Source organism: Brassica napus, chromosome C5 (genome assembly GCF_020379485.1).
Source record: "Brassica napus cultivar Da-Ae chromosome C5, Da-Ae, whole genome shotgun sequence".
Classification (NCBI taxonomy): Eukaryota; Viridiplantae; Streptophyta; class Magnoliopsida; order Brassicales; family Brassicaceae; genus Brassica; species Brassica napus.
The window spans coordinates 45,127,424-45,152,837 of record NC_063448.1 but is presented as its reverse complement, the minus strand read 5'-3'; the positions used below and the strand labels follow the sequence as shown (position 1 = coordinate 45,152,837).

The window sequence follows — 25,414 nt, the reverse complement described above, 5'->3', positions numbered from 1 at the left end:
ATCCCTCGCAATATACCGACGACATAGCGACGACAATGGGTTTCATTGAAAATTGGAAAGGTCGTCGGTATTTCGTCGGAAAATACCGACGACATGTGTTTCTATAAAGTTTCAATCATAAAAATCTATAAATTTAGATGCCAAAACTATGAAAATAACACATAATAAGTGTTTAGTATAGTATTAGATCGCAACCGTTCAAATATAACAACTCATTAAAATATTTATGTATGCATATCATTGTTTTCATAACATCTCATCTTAACATTATATACTTATACAATCATATTTATATAAGCTTACACTACAAAAAATGTTGTTGTGTAAAATCGTGTTATAAAACATTTTTATTGTTAAATCTTTATGCAAATACTATATATATTATCAAAGATTTGGATTTTGCATTTAGAAACTTGAAATCAACACCCTAAACACTAAGTCGTCGGAATTCCGTCGGAATATACCGACGGAATGTGTCCGTCGGAAAATACTGACGGACACATTCCGTCGGAATTTCAATTTGCCCGGGAGAACCAAACCGCTTGAAAATTTTCGCGAATCGGCATTTGGTATATTTTAATTATACCGACGGAATACCGACGAACCCGTGTCCGTCGGAATCCTCGGATATAAAAACCCTCCTTCTTCCTTCTTCGTTATCTCCGCGGCCCCCCTCTCACAAAACGCAAACAATCCGGCGATTTCTCCCCCTCTCCGGCGATTCCGGCCTTTCTCCACCTCTCTTCACCGGCGAATCCTCTCCTCACCCTCATATCTCTTCCCCAAACCCCAAATCATGTAAGAATCATCCCAAACCTTCTTTTTTATCAATTGTTTAGGGTTTTGGAAGTTGATCTCGGATTTTAGGTTGTTTGATTGAAAATTTTAGGATTGAATGGATAGTTTAGGATATATAAGTTAGGATTGTTGTTTTAGTTTTTTTTGGAACATTTTTTATTTTTAAAAACGTTTTTTGATTTTTAAAAACGTTTTTTGATTTTTTAAAACGTTTTTTTTATTTTTAAAAACGTTTTTTGATTTTTTAAAACGTTTTTTTTATTTTTAAAAACGTTTTTTGATTTTTTAAACGTTTTTTTTTTATTTTTAAAAACGTTTTTCAAGTTTCCAGTAATGAAATATATATAATAAAACGTTTTTAAAATTTTTTAAAAATATTTAACAACATTTTTCTATATTTATAAATTTTTTATAATTTTGTATACATATATATATATATGTAAATCATCTATAATAAAAATTTTAAAATTTTTTATAATTTTTATAAGTTTCCACTAATAAACTATGTATAATAAAACATTTTTTTAAAAAAAATATAAATATTTAACAACATTTTTCTTCATTTATAAATTTTTAACAACATTTTTCTATATTATAAAAATTTTTATAATTTTGTATACATATATACATATATATATAAAAGGTTTAATAGTTTTTTTTAAAACGTTTATAAAACCTTTTGTAAATATATAAATGAAAACATTAAAAATAGAAATGATTTGAAAATATGTTTGATGGGTTAATTTTTTTTTTTAGGGCCGAGGATGAAGCCCGCCCCGCAGCCCGTCTTCGACGTAGTTCGGTGAGCAGTTCCCGTGCATCGGGATCGTCTCATGACTCGGTTCCCGCATATATTCCCGCTCCAGCTCCCTCAGCCCCTCACGCTGCCCCTCACGCTGCTGCTCCACAGGATCCGGGGGTCATGCCGGTTCATCTATTGGTTCAACAACCAGGTCGAGAGCATCTCCCGTTTCTCCAACCCAACCCACGACGAGGCCATAGCACTTGGTTAGTATTTTTTTTATTTGTACCGTTATATTTTTTCCTTTAATTAACTTGCTAACTTGTATTTTTTTAAAGGTTCACCAAGTCGAAAAATGGCATTAGCCGGAGCATCAACCAGATGATGTACTCCATGCTCCGTTTTGGATATCCAAAGTGGAGTGTGATCCCTACCGACGAACGAGAGTTGTGGTTTCGTCAATTTGCGGTATAGTAACTCTTCATTTTTTTAAAGTTTGAACATTTTTTTAAATATATTTACTTATTAAATTGTGTTTGTTTTGTAACAAGAGTTCAACTGGCACTCCGATCTTACGGAAACAGTCCGTAAGAAATTCAACGAAAAGGCCATGGACTCTTACACAAAGCAGATAAACTCGTGGAAGACAGTTTGGCAGAAGAACAAGAAGCCACGGTTCATCAACGGGTCGGTGTGGGAGCAGTTGATAGCTCATTGGGAGAAGGAAGAAACTGCAGAGACGTCTTCTAGGAACTCCAGGAACCGGAAGAGCGATCGTGGCGGGAAAGGTATGTATGTGCACAACCTCGGCGCTTGCTCTATGTCTACTAAGGAGGATGAACTTGTAAGTTTTTTATTATTATTTATCTTTATATTTTTTAAATAAATATTTTATATATTTCTTGGCTAATAATGGCGGTTTTTTTAGATCGAAGCAAATGACGGTAATCCCGTTGATCGTCTACAACTCATTAAGGTGGCTCACACTAACAAGACGACGGGTCAAATTCAGGACCCCGTGATCAAAGGTGTAGTTGATTTGGTGGAAGCTGAAATAGTTTCCCAATCTCAGCCTCTCTCTGATGACGGCGAGTCCACGGGAGCTTCAACCAACCTGTCTCTATTGCAAATAAATGAGATGGTTGAAAAGGTAATTTTTTTATTAATATATTTTTTTTATAATGTCGATTACTTACTTGTCCCTATTTACTTACTTTAAATATTTTTGTAGGCGGTTCCTAAAAGGAAAGGAGGCCGTTTAGTTGGGTTGGCCCGTCGTGCTTCTTCGTATCCGGCATCTTCTTCACAAGCTCCGTATGCCGATCCCATGATTCTCGAGGAGCTACATGACAAAGATGAACGGATTGGGGCATTGGAAGAGCAGAACACCACTATCCTTTCGGAGAATGCCACTATCCGTTCGGAGAATGCCACTATCCTTGCTGAGTTGGCATCCCAGAAGAAGTTCAACACCGAGATTATGCAGAAGCTAGATCGTTTGATGTCTTCGAGTTCATCTTAGTTTATTTCAGCTTTTTAAAACTTTCGGAATGTTTTTTTTTTATTTCGGTTTGTATGAATTTTAAACTTTATGAATGTTTTTTTCCTATTTCGGTTTTTATGAATTTAAATTTTATAATATTATTAGTTTTAAATTTCTGATTTTTTAAATTTATTAATATCAAAAAATATATAAAAATGCAAAATTAATTAAAAAAAATAAATGGGTATATACCGACGGACAGTGGTCGTCGGAATATACCGACGGACATATATCCGTCGGTAAATTCCGACGAACAAGGTTCGTCGGAATCCACCGAGGAACACTCTACGTCGGAAGTGTCCGAGGAACGTTCTCCGTCGGTACGTAGTTTTTCCGATGAACTCTGGTCTCGTGTATCTGCATCGTAATATCGTCGGAAGTTCGTCAGAATGACGTTTCTCGGTATTCGTCAGAAAGTCGTCGGAAGTTCTGACGAAATTCCGACGAATTTTTTTTTTCAACGAAACGATACCGACGGACGGGTTCGTCGGAAATTCGTCGGAATTGGTCAATTCCGACGAATTTCCGACGATTTCGGCCATCAGAATCCCCCTGTTTTCTTGTAGTGACATGATACTCTTCTAAAAAAAACTAATGGCAAATCACCTTGTGAGTGTGAAATGGAGCCGTTTCTAGGAGAATGAAGGAAATGCTATATTCTCCAAGTTCACTCATGATTACCAAGAATGTTCACGGCCAAAATGAACACAATAGAGAAATTAGTTTTCTGAGAGAATGAAGCTGTGTTATAGTTATTGTCTCGGTTTACACCAAAGTCCGGGGGGTTCAAGACATCATGACCACCTCTTGTTCGAGTAAATCCGATAGCTATTAACAATGACTGGTTCAAGGCTGAAAAATTGCTACCAACTCATCATGCAGTGGATTTTTCGCTCATACTCCCAAAAGTTTTTTTTTTCTTCTTGAGTCATGTGTATAGAGTCATTTATATTCATGTGGGGGATTGTTGGAACTCGTTTTTGACAAAGTGGTGTGGACCATTTTTCCGATGGGTTTTTCGACGGAGACGTCTGTCGGAAAGACCGGAATTTGGGCACAATGTAATCGTCACCGTGAACGCTATGAAATAGTGTATTTGTTGGTCAAAATCGAAGTTGTTTTGAATGAGAAATGGAGATCCAAAGTGAATGACATGAAAAGCTTATAAGCTTTATATTTGGTTAAATATAAATTTTAACAAATATTTCACTTTGAATATTTCTCCCATTTGGATATTTGATTCTTTAATTTTGTGTTTCTCTTCTTTTCATTTTTGAGTCTGAGAGTACACACAAAACTAGTTTCGCCAGGCTTCTGATAGAGTGACGCAAATCAGAAGATTTTTTGCAGTTGTATCTTGGGACTCATTACGTTATCGCACTACGGGACGTATTTTGAGTTAAGGAAATAGATAATATCTCGCCTCTGCAGTTGTATCATCTTTTTCTTAATCTTTGTTATAATTTTATCAAATTTATTCTTTACAATATTCAGTTCTCCGTAGTTTATATAATACGGTCCTATCAGAAGATGAAGATAAAAGTTAGGCGTTTTGCACGAAGTGATTACAAAAGCGATTTCTCTAAGGTTTCCTCACAGTTGACGACAAAGGTTTTGTTTGAGGTTCAATTAGTGTTTCAGGGGGTTTGTCCTTTGTCTTCTGGAGTTAATGGATGTTGAGAGATCTTTTCGCTGAGCATCAATATTTTCTAGAACCTCTGGTTGCATTATTAAGGCCAGGTGAAGATACGAGAATCACTTCCATTAAAAGTGATCTCAAAGGTACTTTCACGTTTACAAGGAGACAGAGGTTTCGTAAAGTTTAGCGTGTGGTAAAACTTTGGATCAGTGATTGGGATGTCCAAACCCGAGTGAAGCTAAAGCAAAATAGAGATTTCATTTGAAGATTTTTGGCACTATAAGAGATTTGAAGCTTCTATTCATAGGTTTCGAGATGCCTTGAGACTCGCTTTTTTTTTAAAGAGGATATCCATATTTGAGGTCTATTCAAGGTTCTTTGGTTTAACTGTAGGGGATGATGGCGATTTTCGATTTTGTTATGACTCTTTTGCGATTAAGTCGGCAGGGGAATGATCTCATCTAAATCTCAGAGTAGAGAGCCGTACTTGGAAGACTCTGCAGCTTTATTCAACGGATCTCTGGCATATTATTGGATACTTACTTCGGTGGTGTTGGGGAAAAAAGAAATTGTGGTTTCAGTTTCTGGAAATGAGGAATACAAGAACTCATAAGTCATAAGAGTGTGGTCAGAGAATTGAGGTTACAGTTTAAGGAATGGAAGAAATATTTTGGAAGGATCATAGTGTTCACGGTGTCTATAATAACGGATTGTTGCAATCGGTTATTCTCATACAATTGAGTTAAGCAAAAAGAGGCACTTACACTCTATCTCGGTTTATTACGTTTTGGGAAGATATGGAAGTGGGAGAGTTTGGGTACGAATGCATAAAGGTTCTGTAGTAACAACATATATATTTAAGTATTAATATTAAAACACTAAATCACCAAAGATATTGCTTATGAGAAAATTGTAACAAGGAAGTTTTCAAATAATAATGTTGTAATAATTTAAAATAAAATAAAAGAAAATCTACAAAAATATTATTAGCTCCACTATTTTGGTATTGATTACAATCTACAAATATATTAAAATACTAGGGGGTGTCCGCGTTTCGCGCGGTATATTGTTTTATTATTGCTAAGAGCATGATTTTTTTTTGGATAATGTAATTATGTTATCTTTTTTTATTTGTTAAGATCATTTGATGTTTTTAGTGTGTTATGTAGTAGGTGATAAGTTAATATATTTTGCTTTTTTTTTAATAATGTGTTGTTGTGTGTATAGTACTTGTTAGTAGTCAAATGAGCCTCTAACGTAAACTAATATTGAATTTCAATAACTTTGCATCTAGGCATTTGTTGATTCTAAGATTAACGGTTTCATCGTCAAAATTGTATTATATTTTTTTCATATTTTTGAAAATTATAACTTTTAAGATGTTTTTTGCCCTCTCCCCATATTTTAAACTTGAGCCCTCACCGTCTATGTATTTCGTTACATTTCTGGTGTGCGGTGCTTCTCACCATCACCGGAAAAAGACTCACATTTTTCTCTTGTTCTTCTAGCCTTCTTCACCTATGAGATTATATGGTATTTGTTGCAGATCGGGTTTATGAGTTTTCAGTTGTTTGGTTTATTCCCACGGCATTGTAGGCTGTTCCAGTCAATATTGACTGCTCCTCTTCTTCCTTAGATTTCAGCTGATGTTAGGAACTGCATCTCCTTGGTTGAGTCAGAGTTTATTCGTTTTTGATTTTATATTCCTCGTCGTTGGCTTACCGTCAATAGTCTCTGCTCGTTTTGGTTTTCAAGATCTAGTTTTTGGTGTTCTGACTTCTATGCTCTCTTTCATAGCTCGAGGACGGCTCCATAGTTTTCTGATTTCGCTCTGTCTCCCTTTCCCTCTCTATTCTTGCATCTCTTTGCAGCTTTCATCGCATCTCTGGTGGCTCTCCCTTTCACCATGTTTGCCACTCAAGATTTGGATAATGTTTTCGTTCGTGTATGCTATGTGGGCTTGGAAGGTTATTTCTGGTCTCAAGTTTAGTCTCTGATTTTTTGGTGGTTGTTTTCCATTCTCCGTCTCTCAAGTTGTTTCTTTTCTTTCCATGTTTTTCTTGGTATAGGTGTGCGGAGTTAATCTCTTGGAGCTTTGGTCCCTTCTATCCAGAGCTTTGTAGTTTTCCAGTTGCATGCCGTCTTGTATGTTCTTGTTTAGTTTGTGAGGTGTTTCTTACTTTTTAGCTACTGGTTGTGATTCCGGTGTTTTAGGTATATATTTTTCTGATTTTTGGTGGCTTTGGCCTTTCGATTATTATTCTCCCTTTGGCCCGCTTTCTTAGTTTATGTGTTGGTTGTCTAGTTTCTTATTCTTAATTTAATTATCTTATGATACTAATAGTGAAATAAATATAATTTGTAAATGAAATAATAAAAATTAGTAAAAATAATAAAATGATGAAAAGTCTTGCTATTTTTAGGTGTGAATAAATTAAATATTTAAAATATATTTATTTTAGTTTATTTATTTCTTGAATTTTAGAGACCAATAAGTGTGAGAAGGATTAGATAATACACAATTAAAAATTGATGGAGAAAATTGCAATAATTTAAAAGAAGAAGAATTTAAATACAAAAAAAAAACATGAGAACACATGTCAACAAACCCTCATTCCACATGTCATAAGAAGGGAAAATCCAACTTTATATATATAGATTATATTATCTATTAATATATATGAACTTAATTATTGGTAAAAACAACTTAAACTTTTGTTACGATTATTAAAATATTGAATCCACAATATATATCAACTTTCATTGTATCTATACAAATATTCGTTGGAATATTGTTGACCTTCTAAAAATTTTGAGCTACACTATAATTATAAATACAAACTTACCTAACGATTTTTAAACAGCACAATTCCAACAAAAAAAACACTCATATAAACAATACATTTCTACATCATGATAAACTATGGATATCATCTTAGGATATGAGAATGTAAGTATTCTTAAGCCTTTATTTCTCTTAAATATATACAATTTTATTTAAGTTTTGTTCTAACTAAATCGAGAACCAAAAACGTAGTATTAAAACAGAACCAAAAACGAAACCAAGCAAAAAATATGAAACGAAAACCAAATCGATGTTTAGAAATATATGAGCGGTCCATGTATCTTTGAAACAGATAAACGGAAACCAAATCAGAACCAAACCGAAAAATCAAATGGGTACTAAGATATAGTTTATGTACCTAAAAATATTAAATATTTATTTTCCAATTATCAAATATTCTAAAATTACTACCTATAAACCGAACTACCAAAAATATCAGATTATTTTATTAATTTTTATCCAAATATTTAATATTATCATAATTTCCAGATAGAACTGAATCACCCAAGTATTTTATTATCAGGAACATCTAATTTATCCGAGTTATCTGATACCCTAATTGATTTTTACACAAATTATTGAAAATTATCTGAAAAATAGAAATCGAGCCATAACAGAGAACTAATCACTAAAATCCAAATTCATAAATAATTGAAAGGTTCCTATATCTCTTGAACTAGAAACAAAAAAATAACGGCAACCAAAACAGAACCGAATAAAAAAAGAAACAAATTGTAACCAAAACTAAACGCGTAGGTCTAAAAAAATTAATGAACAAACAGACGGATTAATAAATACTAGAGCTTGACCCGTCCGACCACACGGGTATTTATTTTCATTTTTATAAGTAAAATTTTGTTTTGTATAAATTATATTATTTAAGTTTTGACGCATATTATATAATTGTTAAATATAACATTTTAAACATAATAATTCTATTTATTACATTGAGTAATTATATTTTGCTTTTAACATTCAATTACATCAACATATTTTTATAATATAAATTTATTGTATTTGATTTTGAGTGAAATTTAATTTGTATAAAAATAATCTACCAATAATATATAAATGGAATAATTTATATTTATGTATAAATTATATAAATTATTATTTTATGTAGTTTTAAATTTTTAGTTATTACTAATAAATAATGAAAATATAACTATATATTTTAATACGATATTGTATTCTAAATTGAGTAAACGGATACCTAAATCGGTGTAGGTGGTTTTTACAAGTTTTTTATGTTAATATAAATTAAATATTGTTTTATATTTAACATTATATCACGTTTTTATCGTGTTTATTAATTAATGACACATCTTCCATATTCGAAATCAATTTTATATAAATGCATGTTAAGTTTTATATAATTCTGTTTGACTAAAACTAATGACACACCTAAATAAAAATATCAGACATATTCATCATGTGAAAATAGGAAACTTAATTTTGAATATCAATCTAAAAATATATTTATTTACAATTATAGTTATTTTAGTTAAGTATATTGTAAACTTTGACAAAATTATATTGTAAATGAAATGATTTTTTAGTTTTTCTGTAAGTTTGCTTAAATTATTTTAAAATTAATTTAAAAAGTTCATATTAATTTATTTAACCATTGGTATTATTTGGTGTAATAATGTAATTATGGTTGTTAAATATATATACATATATATTATCATATTTCCATTATTTTACTATAGCATCAAAATATATTTTATAATAGTTTATAATAATTCGTATCTATATATTTATTACTCGGTAAAATTTATTTTTAAGAAAAGTGAAAACAAAGTAAATTGGAAAAGTATTGATTATAAATCTGTTAGAATTTATAAGTCATGTATTTTTATAATTTAAGACTTGCCAATTACGAAGATCCTAAATATATGGATTTCGAATTGTGGTGTATTAATTAAATTTAAGATTTATCATGAATTGGTTGTGAATTTATTTTAGATAATTGTATATAAATTAGTTAAAAACAGATAATGTTTTAAAATAAGATTAGTTATTACTTCAGTGGCATTGAAGCGTAAATAAATTAAAGTTTTAAGGGTTAATTTATAAGTGTACTTCTATTTTAATAAGATAGATGTCAACAAAAGATAATCCTGCGCTTTCGAAGCGCGGGTCAAAATCTAGTTTGATTATTAAAGTCTTAAAAGAAAGTAAATAACTCGCCAATAAATATATATACTAATACATTTCAGGTGACTAATAAAAACACCAAAAATCTTATAAAGCTTATACATAACCAGATATATTCATTTATATTATTTATTAACGGAAACAAAATTAACAAAATGTTATAGTAGTATATTTATATTACCATGCATGAACCATGTTTATCCTCCATACACCAAACACGTCAACTATCTTCCCCTGAACCAGATTATACCGACCGGTTAAGGTTAAGCACCAGGGGCTGCATCTTTAGCCTTATCGTGGAAATATCCACCATACTCTCTAGCATACTCTTTGACGTGAGAGGCCGTGTCGTAGATCCGACTACGTGCATAATCCATTTGATCCGATCAGCCGGGTGCTTTCCCCGGAAATAACGGTACGCCTACGATACGACAGCCAACGTTCCAACAAGAAAACCTGCCACCGATAAGAGATCAAGCTTACACTTACTTTCAGGTAACTCCAGCTTGTTATTCTCGAATGACACAGATGTTAGGTGATTCGTGCGTGAGATGTCAATCTAAGTCTCACATTGGAAATTAGACAAATGAGAATCTAATATATAAAGAGATGTCAAACTCTAATTAGTTATTCTCGAGTTTTGATGTTTCTAAATAGTTTCGCTTTCAAAATGGGCAGGTTTTTGTTGAGGATTGACCCTTTGATTGCCCCTGCAAAAGAAAAGGAAGGCAAGAATCATAATGAGAAGATGATAGAGATCAAAGAAGAAAAGCAAGAAGATTAGGAGGAAGAAGATGACAATGACTTTGAGATGTTCTGAAGATGAAGATGAACGTGGACCAGATTGTAACAAGTGGTTACAAGAGTTAAGGTATTAACTAGTTAGTTGTTAACTAAGTTAAGAGTTGTTGTATGAAGTGGTTAAGGAGTTGTTAGAATAGTTAAGTGGTGGAGTGTAAGAGTGGTCTAAAGATCAGAGGTATGTGTTATGTGTTGTGTTAGGTGTAAGTCAGGAAGCAGTCTACTATAAAGACAGTGTGTGGTTGTTTGTAAGAAAGCATGGAAGTATGAATGAAAAAAGGTTGTTTGATAAAGTAAACTCTTGCACAACAAAACAGAGAAAAACAGAGGTACAAAAGAGAGAAACCAATCAAAGTGAGAATCACAACAGTTTTAAAGCTTTTTTTTAATTGGTCATTATTTGCAGCTACAATCTTCGCTCCGTCTCTTCTTCTGCTACAGTTGTGATCAAGGTTAGTCTTTATTTTTCAATCTCCGTATCTTTCAACATGGAGACTGTTGGATCCATTAATAGCCATTAGGCTTTAATGAAAATTGTGAAAACAAATGATTTGGGCCTTGGGCCTGTGTGTTTAAAAGCCCAAAAAACATTAATAATGAACACAAAGGGACTTACCCCACATCGGTGGGAACAAGAGGAAGAAAGCTCTTTATATATGGTCACTTGATATCATGTGTTAAACAGCTTCGAGAGAGAGGAAGACTCCCCAAGCGCGCGCCGCCGCCGCCGTCCCGATAAGAATATTCTTTTTGGACCAAGTTAAGCTCAACGTTTTGCCTTTTAATTCGAGAAAAAACGACATGCATTTTTATTTAAAACGACAAGTAGTTTGTTTAGAAAATAAAAACGTCATGCATTTTATCCTCTCTAATTTTAAACGAGATAAGAGAGTCTTGGGAAATAAGTTTTCGAAACTTAACTTCCCGTGATCTCTGCGAGATCTCCGCATAAGTGCAGCAACTGTTGCGGGAAGTGGCTCTCGTCCGTCTCTTTAAATATCGACTCTCCTCCTTCTTCATTTGTTAACTTTTCTCGTATCAAAAACCAACAGCAAAAATCCCTTATCGTAAGTCTATAGTTCGAGAGTGTTTCGTAGATTTATAGTTCGATAGGGCGATTCACGAGTGAAGCGTGATCGTCTGCCATGGTTGTATCCTGGGACTCGATATCCGTACAGTACCGTCTCACTAACGGAGCGAATATTTAGAGTTAAGGAAAGATATTATATCTCGACTCCATGTTCATTTGCGAATACGATTTCTTATCGTTCTTGTATTCGCCCTTTACGATCGTTTATTTCCTTAACATATCGCTTTTATTATTTCGTTTATTCAATCTGGTTATCCGGCTTCTACAGAGACAAACGTTTATAAATGATCCCTCTTCATCTGTAAAGGTGCTTATGGGTGAAAATCCCGTGAACGATGACTTACCTATAGCTACCACGCCTTCAAAAGCCGACTTGGAAACTGTTCTTGATGTAATGAATATCCAAATGAAGTTCTGGCCATCACTGGCTAGTAGCTACCGCCTACTCCAAATTACTCTCAGAGTGGGAAACACGTCTGATTGAAACCAAAAGTGAGTAATGCTTCCCAAAAAACAACAACTGCATTCTTCTTCATTGCACATTTCTCTTAATACAATCTCTCACTGGTTTTACAGAGAACCAGGTGAAAAGGAGACTTGTTCGTGTTCCCACTTGGTGGAAATGGGGAAGGAGGAAGTTTATGTACAGGTTTCTATCCGCTCGTATATGACTTCCAGCTACAATCTTCCTGATTCCTCGTAGCAATTGTATTCTAACTCAAAGACTTTTGGTACCGCTAGAATACTATGTAACTTGCAGGTCACTGATCATCTAGATGTCTCGGTTCTGTTCAGTATTTCCTTAGCGTTAAGTGACAGAAAGAATAGTATTTTGTCTGAAGCTTTCTCATAATAGTTGGAAACTTGTGAGCTCGTGCTGCTCCTTTGGATTATCTGAGTATCTAACAAACATCTGCCTATAATAACTGCTTACCCAGAAATCCACAAATTGAGTATTTTTTTTACACAAAAGAAATAAATAAAATGTACAATTGCATCCTTTTATTCTAAACGTCAGAGTTTACTTTATATCTATATAGTTAATTACAGTTAGTAACCATAAGATCCGCTGTAGCACATTTGTTAAAACTCCTCATCAACGGAGGACTTTCCTGGTTTGAATCCCAGCAGCGGAAAATATACTTTTTGTAGTTAACTCTTTTTCTAATGTCCTTTTTTGTTATCTGCTCTGCTCATGTCAAGATCATCTTTCAGCCCTTAAAAGTTATTGTTTTACATGTAAAATGTGATTGCATTTTCACAAAATTATCTGCATAATAATCAAACGATTAATCTGTTATCCACTTTGTAGCAGTCCATCTCTCACCCTTTATAAAAGGACATCTTCCATGGAGAGATCTCTGCAACAACAACAAATAAAGTTAAATAGGTTAAGATCTGCATCATGCGCCGGGATGAGATTATATATATAAATGATTTTTATATATTAAAATTTATTTTGTGTTTATTTACGTATTATGTACATAATTAAATTAGAGTAAGCACGCAAATCAAAATAATATCTATTGTTTATTGACAACATTTTTTATTTGTTAGTAAATCAAAACAATCATTTTATTTATTTTATAAGGTATATAATTAAATTTCAATTATATTGAATTGAGATAGATATATATCATATTTTAATATAAATATTTATTATTGAGATTTCCTACTCATATGATGTTATTAAACCATTGATCACAAAATTTCGAATGTGAGATGTTTTCAATGCAAATTTCAAAATCAAAGTATTAACGCCTCAATACGTTTTCAATGCAAATTTTAATATAAATATTTATTATTGAGATTTCCTACTCATATGATGTTATTTTATATGGTATATAATTTAATTTAAACGATATTAAAATAGACATATATACTCTTAATATGAATATCTATTAAATGAAACTTCATATTCATACGATTTTATTATCGTTGGTATCTTCTTATAACAAAAAATATTAAACTATTGATAACAAAATTTTCAATGTGGGACTTTATTATTTTTTGACATTTATTGTCGGTTTAAAAGAATTCAAAATATAACATATAAGAAAAAATATAATTTTTTTATTACATGGTTAATATGTTTTTTTAATTACTTTTAAATAATATAAAATTAAACAAAAAAGAGAGAGGATACAAAACTGTTATCAGATCTTTATTATTCATAAATATGTCAATCATATTAGGTAATTTCGTTGGTCTTATTTAAGAAAAGAATGAAAAGTATTCTTTTGTACACAAGTAATCAATTTAATGATTAGTTTAATAAAATGTAAAATATATATGTAGATGACACATGACTACAAAAAAAATGTTGTAATGCTTCTCAATTAATACAAGGTAAAGACCCGCACCTTGCGCGGAGTAAACATATATATAAAATAAGAAAAATGTATTCACCCTTTAGCTTGTTATTTCTATTCAGTAAAAACTAAGAAGACTCAAGTGATGTTTGTTTACTTAGATTTTAGATTTTGTAGTAGCTTTTAATTTTTTTTTTTAAACATGAATGGTGATTCTAGATTCTAGTTTTTGGTTTTTGTTTCTATTTAATTTTGAAATTTTCTGTATTTTTGGTTTCTTTAAAGTTTGATTAGTAATTTATATAATTTTAAGAGTTTGTTTATTATTCTTAAGAACTTCACTTATAAGTTAATTTCTTTTTATGTAAATTTTTTTTTTGAACTGTTTTTATGTAAACTTTACATAATTTTTTAAAAAATAATTAATTTATTTTATTGACAAAATTTTAAAATATGTTATTATATAAAGGGAAATTCTCTCAAATAGTCATTTTTAAGTTTTTGTCACAAAAATAGCCCTAAAAAAAATGACCAAAATAGTCCATTTTTATTTCGAAATTTTTAATTTTTTAAAATTTGAAAATCCATCCCCAAAACTCCACCCATTAACTCTAACCCTAAATATAGATTAGTTAACCCTAGGGTAAAAATACATATTTTGATCATTTTTAGCTTTTAATAAAATTTATTTTGGTCATTTTCTTTATTGAGGGCTATTTTTGTGACAAAAACTTAAAAAAAGTTATCGTAGGGAATTTCTCTTATATAAAATTTTCATATTATATATGTTAACAAATTATTTTTACGAAAACCTATTTTGAATATTTTAGAATACAAATATTATTACTATTCTATCACTTTGATCATTTCTTATTTATTTTTATTATATTAATATATAGAATATTTTATTAAGAAATAAAAAGAAAATATGAAACCACATATATTGTTGAGAAAGCTTAGAAATCTGGATTTTGGTTTTTGTTCGAAAAGAAGTAGTTGTTTACAAAATCTGGTTTTCCCAAGTTTTAAGAAATCTATTTTTCCAAAATCTTGATCGGTAAAAAAATAGTTTTTAGAAAACCAAAAACTAATCCAAAGACCATTATTTACCTTTTAATTCGTTATAATTTGTGGTTGTATTCCATGGTTATAATTGAATTGGAGCTTTTGGAAGATGTTATATGCACATTTCACCATAGTTAGAGTATATGTTTCATTACCATTTTTTTCGAATTGGCGTCAATGTTATTATATTTTGATATCATTAGAACTAATGTAACAAAAAATCAATGAAAAAAAAAACAAAATTCATGAAAGAAGCATAGATGAAAGGTCTGAATCGTAATTAAACCAAAACACAAGGCTAAACTATAAGATAGTTTCACTTATACGAACTTCTACAGCTTCTCATCATCCATTTCTCCAAACACGTTTTGCAGATCAACCATACTTCTCTTAGACTGCACATACAACAACATTGCGAATGAGAAACTTCGAGCAAGTATATTTGCAAGTCTTATGGTGTCTTTGGATCAAGGACGACTTAAAGTTAAAACCATGTTTTTCCACACAAGTTCATATGATTTGACAAAGATTACTTTTGCATACTTATAAAGCTCCACATCTAGATTGTTAAGTGATTTGATCTGCTGAATGACTTCCCTAGGAACTCGGATTCAGCGTCTGTAAAATGCATTTTATAAAGATTAGATTATTGAAGCCTTCTCATTTTCTTTACTGGTTTGAATCATGTCCTAAACATCTTTAATTTACCCCTTTGGTGAAATTTGCTGGGAAATTCTCTTCAAGGAGTTGACCAGTCTGGTTCATTGAGAAATTCTCTTCAAGGAGATAAGTAATGCAACCTTCATTTTCATTAGGGTTTTTACCGTCATCTGAGGTGTATTCAACAGACATAAGATCACAACACTTCACACGTTGATCACAAAAGGCTAGAAAGAAAGTTACTTACATTTCCACTCTTAGCTACAATCTTATTCGCTTCAACTTCAGATGTACCGTTCTGCAATGTCAGTCATTTTCAGCAAGAAAGTTACAATTTACAGCACAGCAAAAAAAATGTATTACACCTGAGCAGAACTTTACTTGAATTACACTTTTATCTGACCACGATTCTGAAATTGCAACACTTGCTTCTGGTGCATCGAGAGATTAAGGTTCAAAGTTTTATGATTGCAAGTACAAATTTGTATGCAAAAGAGCTGTTAATCTTTTTTTTTTAAAGTTCTAGCTACTAAAATCAATCTTAAGAAGAATGAGTACTATGGTGAGTTTTGGACTTCAAAAAGCAAAATAATAAAGTAAAAACCATCACACTCAACACCTAAAGCATAAATTCAGGAGCGGTACTCAAGCAAAATGTCACTATGACTACAAAACGATTCGTTACCCTAATTCTAAGTTGCTAGATTCTCATCAGACAAAAGTAATAATTAACCCAAAACACAATTACCTACGGTCTTCGCTCTCTCCTTTTCTGCCACCGTTACTCCTCCTTCTCCTCCTCTTCCCAGCCAGTGTCCTCGCCGCTCCTTCCCTCTCACCAACTCCTTCTCCAACCATCTCTGCTTTTCCACGCACCTCTTCGACTCCTCGCACCTCTTCTTCCCCATAAGACCCAAAACAGCTCAAGCTCTCGAATCTCTCAACATCCCTATCGTCAAAAACTCTTGCGATCACCGTCCCTCTTCCAAATCTCCTCACCACCGTCGTAAACTGCGACATGGGCTCCCCATTCTGCCTCGTCACTTCAATATCCTTCACAAACTGCTCCTCCGATCTCTCCATCTCCTCCACGACACTCAAAGCTCTCTCCCCATCACTCGTCTCCCTCTCTTTCCTTATATGCCCTTCTCTCTCCACACCACCTCGCCTTCCTGAGTCACTCCACTCCTTCTCCGCCGTCTCTTCCTTCAACCGCCGCCGCAACGGCCTCTTAGGACTCTGCCTCGCTCGTCTACTTAACCTAACTGACCTCACCGTCTCCTCCATCCCCGTCTCCACCTATGGTCTCTTTGTCAGATCGGAAACATGCACAAGATCGTCTGCCTCACCATCTCCAATCGAATCTCTCCAGCAACATCCCTAAAACGTTCCAGTTGAATCTCAGATCCAACGATTTATCATAAAATCTGATAAGAGGATCAATACTCACTTCAGTTACTTTACTCTCCAACCTTCAACCCTACAGCTCTAAACTTACGCCATCTCCGATGGTTTACTCTATTTCTATAATAAAGTTTCTCCAATGGTAAGTGAAAAATAGAATGATGAACAAAAAATAAAAAAATTAATCTAGAGTAAAAAATAGGTTTACACTATTATAGAGTAGAAAATAAAATACCATTAGAGCATTTTTACTCTAAACTCTATTTTAGAGGAGAAAATAGAGTAGGGTTAGAAATGCCCTTATCGTCAGAATCAATCTCCGGCGAGATACCGACAACATCGGCGATGTATTACATGTACGATCGGTTAAAAGAGAAATTAAAGTTTAGTTATAATAGGTCTGTTCTTTTCGTTGACACTACCGCAGCTTCCGACATTTAAAATTATAAAAGGAAAACAAATAATCAAAGGCATCATCTTTCTAATTGTTACCGCCAGATTTATAAGAAACACCTGTTTCCTCCAGTTTTTGTGTCGCGAAATTTTATAGCGTCATCAAAGTCTTTGAATATCCAGTCGCAGTGTGTTTAGCGTCATCAATCGGCGGCTGTTTTAACTTTCGTTATTTTTTTTTTTATCTCCATTGCCATATTTTTCTGAACGCTGCCGCTAGAAGCAGCGGTGATGTATAATTTATATACATGGTAGTCTCTATATTAAATTAAATGTTATATGAATATCAATGGCACATAGTGTAATTTTTCTAGTAAATGAAGGGTTCTTAAAATTGGAAGCCGAGAAAGTTTGCAGTGATGACACCTAAGCTAAAATGGCAAACCTGAAAATAAAATACAAAATAAAAGTTAGAATACCTAAGCTAAAATGGCAAACCTAAAAATAAAATACAAAATAAAGGTTAGAATTTAAAAATGCTTCTCAAGGATAATCGATAAACCAAAACTATGCGATAAAGATCAGAAACATAACTAGATGTCCTTTGAACCACGCGTGTTTGTTTCAGTGTTAACCTATCAAAAAGAAGCCCTTTTTTGTGACATGAAGAAAGAAAAAAAAGGTCGTAAATATTTCATTTTTATCCAGTTACTTTAACCTAGGCTATAGAGGACGATGATGGCCTTTGATGAGCCACAAAAGTCATATGAACTTTATCTTTATGTCATTTATGGTTCTAAATAGTCACGTATATTCCCCTTTTTTCTTTCTTTATTAATTTATTTTGTTGATTCCCTATTTATCTTTATTTTAAAAATATTCTTAAATGATATTTTGATCATACTAGATTTTTATGAGTGTCATTTCTCTTTTCTAACACACAAATTTCTTTTTTTTGGGAAGAGAATAAAGGCTTATTCATGATACTGAAGCAAAAAATGTATTTCAGGGATATGTTTACATATAACAGAAAAGGTGTTCATTATTTTATCATTTCCAAAAATACAGTGAGTGCATATACTCTTTTAAGAACTTATGATTGTAAGTGTTTTCTAAATATTCTCACTTAAGATTGTAAGAAATTTATACTGAAACCCTATTATATGAATGTTGACAATTTTTTAACATTTCGTCGCAACTTGATTCTCACATTGTTAAAGTTAAGGAGATGGATATCGAAAAACTAACCGTAAATATTGTGTAATATATTTTTGTAAATTAGGAAGAAAAACTTGACAGAAGATATTATTATCACATCAGAGAGCTGAAGTATCCCCAATTTCTTGCCATGATGATATGTCAAAATATTTATAGAGTACAGCCAAACCTAACAAAGCCATGATACTACTACACACAAAGTTATCGCAGTTCATATCACACACACACGCACACAGTAATATACATACAACATATATTGTTTGCACATACATCCATATATGTATTTATTATTGTAAAATTATAAAATTATTATGTCTTTTCCCACTTCGACATGGTGTGACATTAAACTTTAAGAACAGTAGCTAAGTTCCAATTTGAACAATTTTAACAATTATAAAGCCCATCAACCAAAACTATAAAACCATCCGTTATTTTCAAGGGTTAGTCAATGAATTAGTAAATGTGTTCCGAGAATGATCTGGTTTCGATTTCGTTATCTGAAATGTTTGCTATGCTTATAACTTCAAACTGTACTTTTTAGCATGGTATTTTTTTACATCACTTTGCCATGGTATAGAAGAGAATAAACTTGTACTGCATATTAATTTTTTTTTTGTATATTAAAAATTATTCTTATGAATATATCAAATCATAATCTAATTTGACTATTTGTAAAGAAGTTCTCTTGATTTTCTTCTTTTTTTTTTAGCAGGATCTCTAGCTAGCGTTATAAATATAACGCTCCTCTATGTTGAAAAATATTCTATTTATTCAAACTTTACATACACTATATCAAGACAACGTCTTATGATAATTCATCTACGTACATATACATAAATAAAGAAGTACGTATATATGAGCTGTTTCAGCATAAACCAAATTTAGAGGTAAGCATGAAGAAAATATAATGTAAGCAAATTTGGTATTATTTGTGTGGTTGAAGCCATTATAAAGGTTTGAAATGATTTAAATAAAAGGGTATTATGCAGCTACATCGTCAGGAGGATATCAACATACACTATATAAGTATACACAGTACCGGCTCTAACCTATGGCAACATAGGCAATTGCCATGAATCCAAAAAAAAATTAGTGTTATTTTACTAATTAAAAAGATCGATTTTGTCTGTTAAATATTAATTAGTTGGTGAAATTATAACAAAAAGTCCATGATTAACTAAACCTAATTTAAATACAATAAGAACAAAAAAAATTATCCTGCATCATTTTCAATTTTTCATTAACAAAACATAATTTACACATAAAACCCCATTTTAATTTTTTTCTTTGAATACCACGTTTTTTTTTGTTTTAATTTAAGGAAATGCAATAAATAAAAGATGAGAAAAAAAATTATAAAAGGATTTTTTAGATCAAACATAAATAATATATATAACTTGTTTGACAATATACTTTATATGTATTATATTTTTCAAATAATATAATTCAACATACAGAAGATACGAGAAAGCTATTAAAGTGATAACGTAATCGACTGAGAAAAAAACTATTAAATTACTAGATCGCTGATACGAAAAATATGTTCTTTGTAAAAGTTTAAAACTTTCCAGAGAAGCATTTTACGACTATAAAGGACGCCGTTCACCTTTTGAAACTTAGCTACACCGGTCACGACATCTTGTTGATATTGAGGACTTTGTTGACTGAATCTAGTATAGTTACTTTTATTTTTTAACATTTCCTAATTCCTACCATAAAGAACGGGGGTTCGAGTATTTGTTTTCCTGAGGTTGAAACATAATTTGTCAATAAAATTAAGATACTTGCACATTTTACCACATTATAACTTACAGTTGATTAAAAATAAGCTTTATTAAATATCAGGCATTCTTTTTAATTGATCTCATACGCTTCTGATCAGTATGCTGTCTCTATAGAAGCGATTGCGAAAATTTGGTGCTGTCCAATCTCCTTAACTTAAGCGTGAAAGTAGAAATATAGTAAAGTTCAAAAAAAGATAGTAGAAAAAGAGAAATTCTTGGGTTCACCCCCTAGGTTAAACCTCTAGATTCACTAACCAATAGTGTTTGAGTATTTGATATTTGATATCTTTTAAAAAAAGAAACAAAATTGAATTTCCAAATAAAATTATATTTTTAAAATAAAATAATAAAAATACATAAAAATAGTTATAATAAATAAATATTGTTAAACCGTTAGCAAAATACTAAATCCTATGCGCTAAATCCTAAACTTCAAACCCTAAATTATAAACTTTAAATCTTGGATAAACCGTAAACCATTGGAAAATTTTAAACCCTAAATCATACATTAAAAACTAAATCTTAATAACACTAAACCCTAAACCCTAATCACTAAACCCTAAACCCTAATCACTAAACCCTAAACCCTTAGATAAACTCTGAACCCTTGGATAAATCATAAACTCTAAATAAAAAATATTTAAAATTAAACCCTAAAGTTTATGATTTATCCAAGGGTTCAGAGTTTACCCAAGGGTTTAGGGTTTAGTGATTAGGATTTAGGGTTTAGTGTTATTAAAATTTAGTTTTTAACTTATGATTTAGGGTTTAAGATTTTCCAACGGTTTAGAGTTTATCCAAAGTTTAAGGTTTAACGTTTAGGGTTTAGAGTTTAGGATTTAGTGTATAGGGTTTAGTATTTTACTGAAGACTTAACAATATTAATTAATTTATTTTTTGTAACTATTTTTATGTATTTTTATTATTTTATTTTAAAAATATAATCTAACTTGGATATTCAATTTTATTTCTTTTTTTTTAAGATATCAAATATCAAATAGTCAAACACTATTGGTTGGTTAACATAGAGGTTCACCTTAGGGGGTGAACCCAAGAATTTCTAGTAGAAAAACTAGTTACAATTTGTGAGCGTCTCCTTGAAGATTTGCGAGTACTATAATTTTAACACAAATATCAGTTCCAAGTTATTTTAATCATTTGTAATTTTTATTTCGTTTAATTTTCTTATCTGATTGTGTTTAGATTAATTTAAAGTAATAAAATTGTTTTTATTTTTGAAAGAATAATTTTCTACTATTTTCTTTCTTTTAAAAAAAAAATTATTTTAATAAAATTATTTTTTGTTTATTTTATTAAAAATTTAACTTGTAAAATATTGATTAAATCTAATGAATCAAATGCTAATCACTCACTTAAATTGTTTATCGCAAATAAATTTTAAATACGTTCAGAAATTAAGGAATTTGATTAGGCTTATCTTAACATTTGTAATAAATTTATATATATATACTAATTTAACTATTCACAAAAATAAATATATTTATATAATTTATTTTATCTTTGATATGTTGATACAAATATTATTAAAATTCCTAAAATGTAAATATCTGTAATAAATTAATTATGTTACGGTAATCTTAACATCATGTAATAGTTTTTTAAAAGTAATATTAAATTATTTATAAAGAATATAGCAACGATATAATTTCTAATAAAAATATTACGTTCTTTGAAACATATAAATATAAATGAAATATTTTCTTACAATTTTGTTATATATGGATGAATTCTCAATTAAAAAAATTAAATATATATAAAATACTAATAAAACAAATAAATATTTCAATTGCTTTTATTAATTTGTTTACTGTGTTAGTTTATAATAATTTATATCTAAAAATTAAATTATTTTTTTATATTTTTAGTTATGGTAATTACCATATATTTATTTTTATATATTTGAACTTCTATAATTGAATTTTATCATAATCATTTTAAACTATGTCATAATTAGGTAGGATCTATGTAATCTTTTAATAAGCCACAACAGATTGATCCGCGCAGATATTGGTTCTTACATTTTTATATATTGATATTTATTTTTCATAATTAGTGTTATATATTTTAGATGAGTTATAATATAATTAATTGTATTCAAAAGACCTGGACCGAATCGGGTAATATGGTTATTTTTGGTACAAATATCCGAACCTGTTTCAGATACATTTTTTATTTAGATATTTTTAAGTTCCTATACATCATAACCGAACTCATCTAGACCTAGAAAGATCCAACTCAAAATCTATACATAAATTTATAATATTCAAGCGTGACCTAACTAAAAAAAGTGATACCCGAAAAAAATAACTTGTACCTAAATGGATAGTCAATATTCATGTCTAACTGGTTTTATAAATTAGTAAAATGATTTTTTCTATGTTTTTGGCTACATAATTTTTCATCGATTGAAACTACTAAAAATAAATAAATTTAGTAAAACAAACTAAAATGAACGTTTAACCATATGCAAAACTCATTTATTTTACATTTTTTATTTTATAATTGGCACAAAGTTAATGTTGATTAACTGATAAAAATGTGTACTATAATATTATTGTAATATAATTAATGATGTGATGTATTGTAAATGTAATATAATTAATAAAATTTTTAAACTGTGTGAAATATGAAAAGATAATTAATGTAATTATATTAATGAAATTACTAAAAAAACACTATACTTCTTCTTTTTTATAGTGTTATCCATGTTTCCAAAGAGATCTCATTTACACTGCTATTCATGTTTCCAAATAATACCTATAACTTGAGTTTTAATAATATAGATATTGCCATTTTTATCTTAGAATTATTGTGGTGAAGACACCTAAACAATCACTTCTAAGATAATGTCTAGGATATTTATTTGATTTATCTATTCTAAATTGAATTACCAAAAATAATATAACAGTTTGTTGCTTGGCCATTTGTTTAATTATAATGATTCTAGATTATACTTACTTAGCTAGGGTCTGTATCAAATCAAGCATTTGGAATCATTATTATTATGTTTTTAATGTATTCAATCATGATTTTAAAAGTTCTTTAAACTTTGGGTTACTGATTAAAATGCATATAAATCTCTCTTAAAACTATTATATTTCGCAACTCAACAAATTGCATTGGTAGTTTGGAGAACTACATTGGGTCCCCAATTACATTACATTCAGTTAATCTATTGTACATTGAAGATATTTAGAACACTATTTTTAATGATTACAGTTGTTTCAGAAAATTTTAAAAGTTGATTCACTACAAAATTCTCAGTATAAGCGTCCTCATCTAAGCGTCCTCTTGGTCATCGGGGACCAAATGCTGTCATATTGATCCCTTTGTCCTAGCTTTAATCGGTTTCAAGTGAATTAGATTAGACCTAGTTTTTGTATGTTAGGATCTTTTTTATCTTTTTTGGGGATCCTTCCATAGGCTCTTGCTTTCTTAAAAAGATTTAGATCCAAAGTCATTTGTATCTCTATGCCCATTTCTCTGAAATGAAATTCACATACTTTACAAAAAAAAATCCCAGTATAACTTCCCGTAGGTTAACCAAAACGTGATATTCTTAAATTCACCATACTAATCAAGATTCAAATTATTTAGAATATGTGGTTAAACACAAATTCAACGGTATTTGACTTTATATATTATAGACCATACATGCATGTTTTATGATGTTGGAATGCAAAACTTCAAATTCTGCCTTCCCATATTTGCCTTAAACTAAATCCTAAATTTCCTCATTTTCTTCTTAAAATCCTATCCAGATAATAAATACATAATTAAAATGAAATTTATATTGATACCCATTATTGCATTGTTGAGAATCTGCATTTATTTTGTATGTATCCAGGTTTTCTAACTTCTTTCTGCTTAATATGCAAACATAACTTTATATCTATTTTTTTACGGTTATCATTTTAATTTGAAATATATCTCACTGCCATCCATTTTTCATTTTATTAAATACTAGTATTGAGCACATATTCTATGCATGGTAATATTGTTGATTACAGATTGAACCACGTTATAATTATATAACTAAAATAACATGTATTATTTAACTTTGATTTATTAGAAGGATAAGCATATATATATATATAAGAAAGTATTAGCACATTAATCATTAATTAACCACGATGATAATAAAATGAAGTTAAGTTTGTTTAAATAGTTTTACTTGATCTTAATAAGCTTGTTTGATATAATTATTTTTTTTTATAAAGAAATGGTTAAACTCAGGTCTATTAAAGACACAAGCCTAACCTCCGGGTGGGAGGTGGGATAGACCCTCTCCTGGGTATTCAAATAGGCCAAAATGCAGTAGTCTATATCTATGTAGGGTGACCAGGAAAATGTAATTTAGTTTCGCATGGCAGGTGGATCGAACCTGAAATATAGTGACATCCCAAGCCCTTCCCCTTACCACTTAACCACATGCTCCTGATCTGTTTGATATAAATATTAGTTTGAAGCCTTCTTATTTTACCTATTTACTAGGATTTGTATATATTATCGATAATTTATTTTTATATATTTTATTATTTTATTTATACATATACAATGTTTTTTGTTGTTATTATATAATTTATTTCCGATGGACCAGAATCAATTTTACTGAAAATTGTGGAACTAAACTATAATTAATATATCATGGGTTGATCGGATTGGACATTAAACAAATTATGACACAAAAACCTTATTTTTTTCACTACACATTCTTGAAAAAAGTGAACATTCTACGGTTGAATTATTTTGACATTTATCTTCCATATGGTTTTGAAAAGTTTCAGATCAACCATCAAATTGATACATGTTATTTTAATGTTTTTAGTCGTATACTCGTATGCTTAAGGAAAACTTACTTTTTTATAACTTAAAATCGTTTTAAAAAATTCAAAATATAACATATAAGAAAAAATATAACATATAAGAAAAAATATAC

The 25,414-nt window shown here is 30.5% G+C and overlaps 1 pseudogene; it reads left to right on the top strand.

Moving 5' to 3' along the window:
* Window positions 1-10,527: 10,527 nt before the first annotated feature.
* Window positions 10,528-20,749, top strand: LOC125587292 (annotated as a pseudogene).
* The last annotated feature ends 4,665 nt before the right edge of the window (window positions 20,750-25,414 follow it).